Below are 10,927 nucleotides of genomic sequence, written 5' to 3'. Positions count from 1 at the left end.
ATGAACAACAACAACAATCAAATATCATTCGTATTCAATGATTATCATTATCGATAATACTCTTGATATAATATTAATATTTATTTATCGGCTGTCAATATTACTAAAATACTGTGTTGATTAATCGCGATATTATCGAGTTCGTCAATTTTCGTCTTTTCGATATTTACCGTCAGATACGGTTGTCACGATGTATTTATAGAATACTTTTTAAAATGTTATTATCATCTACAGTGGCGGATGCAGCGGGGGGGGAGTCATAATCCCCTCCCCCTAAAATTGAAAAAATAAATTAAAATAATAATTTTTTTTAATAGTTTACAAAGGAAATAAAATATTTTAAAAAGTATTTAAGGGGGCATATGCACCTAGGTAGGTCGGAAAAATCGATTTTTGCTTTTTCTTCTAATTATGTTCATCACTGTTTCAAGAATCATAATCCAAAAAGATTAAAATGAAATTCGTCATAGTTTCATTGTAAACAGGAGTTAGAGCAACTCGAAATCAAGAACGATTAAACAGGACTCGTATTATTAAAACATTCATCGAGAAATTGATTCAGATGTTGAAAAAATCATTGACAGATTTGCCATAAATTCTGAAAAATGCATTACATTTATTATTTAAAAGATTTTGAATATTTGAATTATTTATGTATTGTTCATTATGAAAAAAATTAATGAGAAGACTAGCATTAAAAACCCCAGTTTTTTTTTTTTTTTTCAAAAAAAATATTTATAAAAAAAATTTTTTATGAAAAAAAATTTTTTGTGAGGGAGATCTGAATCTATCACCCCCCCCCCCTACGAAAAATTTCTGGATCCGCCCCTGATCATCTACATCAGGGGTTTCCAACTGGTGGCCCGGGGGCCGCATCCGACTCGCGATTGTGGCCTGCGAACTGAAATATATTAGTTGTCATTTTTTGCGGATAATTTTCGTAAAAAAATCTTATATGGGTTTAAAATACTTTTCTCGTTAATAAAAACCTAATTTCTTCGTTTCTGTAAAATTTAACATACCAACGGTGTTAAGAAATTTATTTTTCAGGTTTTGCATCCAAGAAAATATTTATTCAAATACAAAAATAATCGTGTATGTTGCTCTTTTTTATTTCACTTTTTTTGTATTTTGTGAAGATAATTTAGCATGTGCGTATCAGACATTTTCTCGAAGAAATTCTCCGATTTAACTTTTTGAAACCACGCATTTTGGACGAAAATTTTGACACACACATTTGTAAATTTAAAATGTAACTATCTATTCTCTGGTGGTTGCAGCAGACAAACCTCAATTTTCTCATTGAACATTTTGTGTGCTACTATGTAAGTTTTTATACCAACCTTTTTAAAGTTTCATAGCTTAACAATTAGATATCTGTTGGACATAAATTTACATTAAAGTTATTGTAGCCCGAATTTTTGAATATGCAATTAAATATTTTTAAAAACATCATTTATAACAATTAAATATTTTTAAAAATATCATTAATAACAATTAAATATTTTTAAAAATCTACTTCTTATTTTAATTTCTAATTCAATACTTTTGTTTTATTGACCCAAATTTTAACAAACCATGGAAATTTTAAGAGATATTTATTTCGTTTCCATCTGCAGACCAGTGGAATTTGTGCTTGCGGTGATGCTGATGAAGATGCTGAACATATTCTTCTTCACTGTAGTCTCTATGCGAGTGCCCGAATGAATTTAAAGACTGATTTGAGACGTCTTTCAATTAGTTGGCCACCTGTCTTATCAGAACTGGTCAAAAGTATTGAAAGTCTTGCGGCCTTGCGGAATTTTGTTTCTAATGTAAATTTGTAAATTTTTTCTCCTTTTGTTTTTTACTTACAACTGTAAGCCTCATGCTATACTTTGTGGTGCATGAGGAGTTTTAAGTCGTCTAAATTAAAAAAAAAAAAAAAAAAAAAAAAAACTTTTGTTTTGTACATTTGATAAAAATCTGACAGAAATATTTAATGTTCCTTCAAACATAAAAGAGTCCTACATATAATTTTGATAAAGTTGCGGCCAGCCATTTGATTTGCGCTTTTAATTGTGGCCCCCGACCTCATGTAAGTTGGAAACCCCTGATCTACATATATAATTTCGATAATTCTTGATGTGACCTACGGATCAAGAAATATTGGCAAAGAGATGTGATTACGAAACGCAATGAAAGATTCCAACTCCATTAAACGAACGCATGCTGTTAATATTAACGAACACGTTCTACAAATTGAATTTCAATCGCAAAACACAAACGTGCATAGTTCAAAGAAACTTCTATTCGGAAATAGATGGAACAGTTGTTTTTCGCTCTTTTGCTATGATTCATCCTCATTGTGGAGGGGGAAGAACAGATTTCTGTCTCGATGCCAGAGATATTTCCCTCTATGCGTGTGTATTGGATGATGACTCACTTTTCTAAACAGAATCATCGCGTTAAATTAGCTCGGATGAATTAACACAACTCGAGACGTTTCTCATATACAAACCCCGCTATAGTGAACCTTCAAGGGACTGAAATTTCGGTTCACTATAACCGGGAGTTCACTATATCCGTTACGCAGGCAATTTCACTAATAGTTCCCAAACTCCTCCCCTTTATTACATTATATTCATATAAATGACTGAAAAATATTATGTAGTAGCAAAAAATGTGTTATTTTTCATCACTCTTCGTCTTGCGTACAAATAAAAATTCGTAATCTTTAGCTGATGAGCAATCCTCAACATCAGATATGGAAACACTTCCCGCCTCTCAGATAATTTTTCCTGAATATCTGTTATTCCGCCATTTAAACCTGTCTGTAGTATGGTATACTACATATTAAATAAAATCAATTGTTAATTTTAATTTAATTATCTAATTTCATTATCTAATCATTGTTAATTCTAATTTAATTATCTAATCATCTTAATTTATGTAATCATCATCATTCATCTAATTTAATAATCATTTGTTAATTGTTATTTTGTTAATAATGTATTAAACGCTTAAATAATTGTAACTGTTAAATTTGTGATAAACTTTTAATTGTATGTTTTTTAATTTCTTCTTTTTACACTTGTAATTAATGTTATTTAGTTATCAGTATTCAATAATTCTTTGCAATATATTTCATGTAATATTTAAGTTTTAAGCCTCAATTTGTTTTGTAACCTTGGGAAAGTAATCTTTCTCTGCATGTATGTTCTTCCTTTAAAAGAAGATTCCTCCTTTTGTTACTTGCTGACAGCAAGATGTATGTCCAGTCAGCAAACCCCTATTGTTGGATGGAGAAGGAATGTCAGCAAGTCCTCTTTCCCACGTTTCGGCTTGCATCAATTGCAAAGCGCCCCTTTTGATCTTATGATGGCGCCAAGAATGTTCCAGAACATTCCACAAAATTCTTTACCAGGTGTATCACCACTTTAGACAACCCCGCTTCATGTTTGGCATGGAGCTTAACAATTAATTTCGCCAGTTGGCCAATATTTGCAGCTCTGTGATTTGCCCCTCTGATCCTTCTCTAGCCAACCGATTGGTTATTCGCAAAAGTTTAATTTTTTTTGGCGAGAGTTTTCTCCCCTATCTTCATAATGAAGAAATAGTCAGTAGCAGTTGTTTTTCTCTCAATTGTAGTTTTGTTTAGTTTTTGCGGCTTAGGCCGAGATTTCTGGTGTTGGCATGTTTGCCAAGCATTTTTACCTGTTTTTAAATGTTATTTTACAAATAAACTATGATTTCCTGCATCATTAACTATGAGTCTGGTGAGTAATTTTACGGTATAAGTTGTTTTCTCTTCCTTTTTTTTTTCAGCATGCTCCTTTGTTGCGCTTACCTTAATGTTTGCACCCACTTCCACTGTTCACCACTTATACTTTTTCGGCCTTTACATAATTAGTATCTAAATTTTATTAAATCTTAATTTGACTTAATGTTAGTCACCCCCATTTTTGATTTAGCCACACCACATAATATTTGGTGCCGCGTTTGCAACAGTTGACATGCTGAAAACTCAATGATGCACCTCTTTTCATTCGATCATTGTACTTATGTTTATTTTATATTTATTTTAAATGTTTTTATTTGAGATGCATCATTGGTGAAAAGGAAATTTTTGAATAGTTTAGATTATGTCTCCATTTTTTTTATGTTTTAAGTGTGCACTTTTATGATGGTGTTTTTTATTTTTTATTTCATGTTTTTCATAAATTTATTTTAGGGGTAGATAATTGAAATTTTTTTTATCTAAGCATTTTTTTAATTTTTGGTATTTGAATATTTTAATTATGCCAAGGACTAGGCAAGCAGACCCTCAGAGTGAGGATATTCCAACTTCAAGAGAATATCACTTTAATATTGACCCATTTTATGGGGATCCCAGTACTTTAAACTGGTTTTTGTCCCAAGTAAGGGAACTTAAGGCACTTAACAAATGGAATAATCAGGCAGCCCTTATTTTCCTAAAGTCCAAATTAAAGGGTTCTGCACTTACCTTTTTTGCAACTTCTCCTAGTTGCCTAGGCCTCAATTCTTTTGAGGAAGCTGTAAAAATCCTTCAAAATTTTTTTTGTGCAACAAAAAATGAAGCCTCAGCTATTGCTGAATTTAATGATCTAAACATGTTTCATAATGAAACGATAAGAAATTTTGCCCATAGACTTGAGTCAGCAGCCCATCAGGCATATGCTTTTATTAATGATGCAGCTGCATTAAATAAAATTAAGTCAATTCAATTCTTAAATGCTATATCTCCTAGCATAAAGACTCAACTAGCCTTTGAGGATCCTTCAGATTTCATGGCAATTGTAAACAAGGCAGAAATAATATCTTCCTGCTCTGCACCACATACTAATGCTGCAGTTAATTTTGTTAATAATACCCAAAATATGGACCAATGCTCTGAAATCGAAATGCTGAAGGATCAAATTAAACAATTGACCACTATTGTTCAAGAGGCAGTAAATTTATGTCCTCTATGTAAATCTCCTGACCATTGTCTAAAAAATTGCCCTCAATTCACAACATCAACATCTAATGTGAGGGGAACCCAAAATAGCAACCCAAGACAACGAGTTGTATGTCATTTTTGTGGGAGAAATGGTCATATTATGGCTCGATGTTACCAATATTTGAACTTGCAGGGTTCTAGGCAAAATCCTAATAGAAATACTGGTTCAAGTAATAACCGAAGACCACAAAATCAAGGTCGTCCCAATTTAAACTAGTGTCGGGACCACATTGTAGGCAAACTGTGGTCCCTTTTCAAGCTAAACGAACCCCTGTTTCTGATCAGTCTGATCAACCTTCTGAGTATTTAAATCACACTATGGGTGATGGTAAAACAAAAATATCTGAATTTTTAAATCCAATGTCTAATGAGACAACCTTGTTTAATTTATTTAGTGAAAACAAATGTAATTTACCACTTATTGATATAATGTTTGGTGATAAAAAGTTCACATTTTTAATTGATTCTGGTGCTTCTATTTCATTAATGCCTAAAGATATTTTTGACCAAATTAAATTAGTAACTAAAGTTAAATATTTATCTAGAAATGTAAAAATTTCTACATTAAACTCTGAACTTAATTTTTTATCGTGTGCTCAAATTTCTTTTAAAATCAGTAATAGTCAGTTTAAGCATCATTTTTTTGTATCTAAATTTAATACTTCTCATTTTCAAGGTATCATTGGATATGATATAATATCCAAATATAACATAATTATAGATTCTAAGAATAATGAATTGATTTTTGACTCTTTTAAATTACCTTTTGCTTTACCTTTGTCTGAACAGAAAAATGTTCAAAATATAATATCACATGTTCATTTAACTAATAAGGTTGTTATTGATCCTAATGAAAGTGTTTTCATCAATGTCTCTACTGATAATGACAAATTTTTAAATAATGACATTTTGTTTACTCCCCTTATTAATCATAATGATTTATTGATGCATCCAAGTGTTCATAATTTAACCCAAAGTTCATTTCATGTATTAATATATAACAAAAGTGCATCACCAATTCATTTAAATAAGTCTTGCAAAATTGGATCAATTTCTAGTGATTTTGATGTTAAAAATAATCTTGATAACCAAAATGGCAATAATGAGTATGTAAATTTGATTCAAGCTTCACCTGAAATGCTTGAAAGACGAAAATTAGAGTTGTCTATTAATGATTTTTACCTTGATAATTTAAATGAATCTCAAAAACATGTTATTGCTGATATTTTATTAAATAATTATGCTTGTTTTTCAAAATCTGTTGCCACACTTGGCTGTACCGATTTAGTTGAACCTAGTATTAAGTTAAAATCCAATAACCCTATTAAAACCTTACCTTATGATATACCACAAGCTTTACAGGATATTGTAAAAAATGAACTCACTGAGTTAATGAATGCTAATATTATTGAAAGAAATGTTTCTAGCTGGGCTTCGCCCATGGTTTTAGTAAAGAAAAAAGATACTGACTCCTCTAATCAAAACAAATATAGACTTGCTTTAGACTTTAGGTTACTTAATTCCATAATAGAAAATTCAACGTACCCTCTTCCCAAGATTTCGACTCTAATTAACAATATTTCTCAATTTCAATATTATTCAAAAGTAGATTTTAAAAGTGCTTATAATCAAATAATGGTACCTGATGAACTTCAGGAGGTGTTAACATTTACTACACCTTTTGGTACATATTCTAACAAACGACTACCTTTTGGTCTCAAAACTAGTGCCAGTACCTTTCAAGCTTTCGTTGACAAAATTATTGATGAGTTAAAAGCACATGGTATTGAGCATATTTATGCCTACCAAGATGATTTTATCATCTGTGCCAATGAATTTGATGACATGATGGGTAAAGTTAAAGCTGTGTTAAACATTTTAAGTAAATATAATGTAACTCTTACTCCCTCTAAATGTAGATTTTTTGAACAAGAAATAGATTATTTAGGTTTTCGTATTGCCAAAAACATAATTTCACCTGTTGAATTTAATATTGCTAAAATCACTAATTTTGCTGCTCCAAAAACAGTAAAACAAGTTAAACGATTTCTAGGTTTATGCGGATTTTATCGCTCATTGATACCCAACTTTGCAGAATTAACTGGTGTTTTAACTGATCTTACGAAGAAGAATATTTCATTTAAATGGACCCAACAGCATCAAGATGCATTTAAATCCTTACAGGATATTTTTTTTAACAAGCCGTTTGTCAAATTACCTGACTTTTCTAAGAAATTCTTTTTAAACACTGATGCAAGTAAAATGGCAGTTTCTGCTGTGTTATTACAAGAATATGAGGATGGTTTTCATCCAGTAGGTTATTTTAGCAAATCATTAAATAAGGGTGAGAAAAATTATCCTGCTATAAAGTTGGAGTTGCTCGCCATTGTTAAGGGTATAACAGCATTCAAGTACTATTTATACAACAAATCATTCACAGTTTTATCTGATTCGAAACCCCTTAAATACTACAAAAAATCTACTTCACCTGCTGACATTATAACGCGTTGGCTTCTTTTATTAAGTGAGTACACCTTTGATTTTAAATATGTACCCGGTTCTTGTAATGTTCTAGCTGACTATTTTAGTCGATGCCAAAATCCTGATTTAAGAGAAGACTGTAATTTTAATGATTTTGATAATACTGAATCCCTAATTGTACCTTTTTCTGATCCTAAAAATAATGAGTTAGTGTGTGTTACTCAAACTGACCCTAAATTTGAAATATCTAATGAAACATTTAAGGACAATCAAACCAAAGATCAAGAACTTAATGATATCATAACTAAATTAAATGATAATAACTTAAACACTAAAATTATTGATAAATATTTTATATCCCCTGATACTAAGCTACTCATGTTTCATAAAGAATATAATAAGAATGATTATGCTGATTTAATAGTTGTGCCCAAGTCTCTCAGACCTAAGGTTTTGGAAATTACTCATGTATCTCATACAGGTGTCAAGAAAACTTTTGAGTTATTGTCAAAAAGATTTTATTGGAAAGGCTACTATGCTGACACGTTAAACTATGTGTTATCTTGTGATGCATGTATTCGCATCAAACATTATTCTGTCAAACCAGCCCCCTTAAAAAATGTGTACATACCTACTCGCCCTGGGGATTTTATTAGTATTGATATTGTTGGACCTATTAAAGATACTGGGCATGTGTTAACTGTTATTGATCACTTCAGTAAGTTTACTGTATTATATCACTTAAGGAACTTAACTGCTAATACTATGGTCCAACACTTGTTAAATTATATGTCATTGTTTGGTAGAGTTACCATGATTTTAAGTGATCTTGGAACTCAATTTAATTGTGAAGTGTTTCATGCTATAAATTCTGAACTAGGTATTAAGGTAATACATACCACTTCAGGGCACCCTCAACTGAACTCAGTTTCAGAAAGAATAAACACTTCCTTAAAATCCTCATTGATTGCCTTGCGAGAACAAGGAATTTCTATTCAATCTGCCCTCTTAATTCACCAACAAATCTATAATAGTGCTATTCATCCTGCCACAGGATATAGCCCTAACATGCTTCATTTTGGTCGTGAAATGAGTATTTTCTTTGACACATACCAAAATTCTAACAATAAACTTATAAGTTTAGACCAAGCTTCTTATGTTTCTCAGGTTTTAAATGATCTAAATAATTATTATAGTAATGCTTATACTTCTTTAAGGCAGAATCAGACTGATCAAAACAGTAAGTTTGAAAGGAAAGCTAAACTTCGTAAATTCGAAGTAAATGATATTGTATATTTGAAATCCAAAGATTCTTTTAATCCCAAATTCAATGGTCCATACACCATCATTACAAAACATAATGATGTTAATTTTAGTATCCAATTTTTATCTAATCCTAATGCTCCTGTGTTTAAAATTCATGCAAACCGTCTAAGGTTAGCCCCGCATAGAAAAACATCTCTCTGTGCTACCAGTAATAAATTACCTCAACAAAATACTAGATATTTTCTTCGTTCACATGTTTAATTCAAATAACTGTTTGTGTGATTTTGCTAATGTTTTGCTTGCTAACCCCCATAAAATTTTGGGATGTCTCTGCTACGCTGGCGTACATGTGACATCTTATCAGGCCTGACAAGATTTTTTTTGGGAATGTTGTGATCGAAACGTTTGTTTCAGAATCATTAATTAATTAATCACTTTCTTGTTAAATTTTTTATCAACTCAGGGCAATACTTTTTACCTATTTTCTTAGTTTGTTTTTACTCAACTATTCATGTAAACATTTTGTAACTTAAGTGACTTTAATTATTACTTTGGATTTTTCCTAATACAATTAGGTTTTCCTTGTTTATTTTGGAATGTGGTACTATACAAATAACCTTTAATGCAATTTTAATACTGCATTTAATTTTAAGTAATGGTTTTATCCCAATCTTCTATTTGTCATTTTTATATGCATTTTCATGCAACCTTTTTTGGAGACATGTTCTAAACCTTGTTGGTCTAACACAAAGTCTAAATTTTTTAGTGTACATTATTCTCATTTTTTGTTTATACTTACTTGTCTATAAGTATTGTTTTTATGCATATATCTTTGTTTGAGCTAATATAAATTGTTTTCAATATTTGTATGAACATATGAGTCAGAACTTACTACAACGACACAAACTGTACTGCTCGGCTCTGTCTTCTGGTGCTTCCTTGAACTGTCTTCATCCCTGATGTCTGTACCCCTCATCTGGACTTTTGACAGACTTTATCTGAAAGTGGTCAGTGTATCTGCTACCTTGTACTGTCTTCATCCCTGATGTTGCTATCCCTCATCTGCGATTCTGCCAGTTGTCTTTGCCAGACCTTATCTGGAAGTGGTCAGTGTATCTGCTACCTCGAACTGTCTTCGTCCCTGATGTCTGGACAGACCCCTGCTGGGTATTTCTGATGTGTGTATTGTCTACTATCGGCTCCTGAGGCATGATCCTGCCGTCTTATACTGAGGTAATCTTGGCCTCTTATTTAATGACAATGTTTCTTCGTTCACATAGTCTCATATCGTGCTCCTACTGGTTTCATTGAACTCTGTGTTTTCGTCAAATTAGTGGCAACTCAATGTCGGTGTTTCATAGTTCACCGTGCATCATATATGGTTGACTTCTGGATTCACTGAACTGTGGTATTTCGTCAAATTAATAGCAGCTAAATGGTTGGATGTGTTGTTTGAGATCAAGGTGCACAGCTACAGGAGCAGTACATATTTTTATCTGTCTTACTTGATTAGTTCTTCTTGACATGGACTCCCTCCCAAATTGTGACTTTTCACGAATTTCATTCTCAAGCACTAATACTTTTGCTTTTCAGATGAATTTTGTAAACCTTTTTCCTTTTTTGTGTATATATTTTTTTTTAGACTTTGTGTTGCCATTATTCATTGAAAACAACTTAACATCTCACCAAGTTTTTTTTTTCAGTGTAGTGTATTTGTGTGTTGTCAATTAAGTATTTATTCAAGTTTTTTTTGTTAATTTTTGTTGGATGCAAATTTTTACCTTTTTCCCAGCTTCTGATTTTTGTCTTCCCATTATTGCATTGGATATATTAATTGTTTTGGCATTTGTTTATTTTCAGATCCTGCTGTCCTGAATTTAGTTTTTGTACAAAAAGGCTTCACCTTTTTTTCTGTATCTGGGGGGAATATATGTAGTATGGTATACTACATATTAAATAAAATCAATTGTTAATTTTAATTTAATTATCTAATTTCATTATCTAATCATTGTTAATTCTAATTTAATTATCTAATCATCTTAATTTATGTAATCATCATCATTCATCTAATTTAATAATCATTTGTTAATTGTTATTTTGTTAATAATGTATTAAACGCTTAAATAATTGTAACTGTTAAATTTGTGATAAACTTTTAATTGTATGTTTTTTAATTTC

Source organism: Parasteatoda tepidariorum, chromosome 7 (assembly GCF_982258835.1).
Source record: "Parasteatoda tepidariorum strain Cologne lab strain chromosome 7, Ptep-v5.0, whole genome shotgun sequence".
NCBI lineage: Eukaryota > Metazoa > Arthropoda > Arachnida > Araneae > Theridiidae > Parasteatoda > Parasteatoda tepidariorum.
This window is presented reverse-complemented; position numbering follows the sequence as displayed.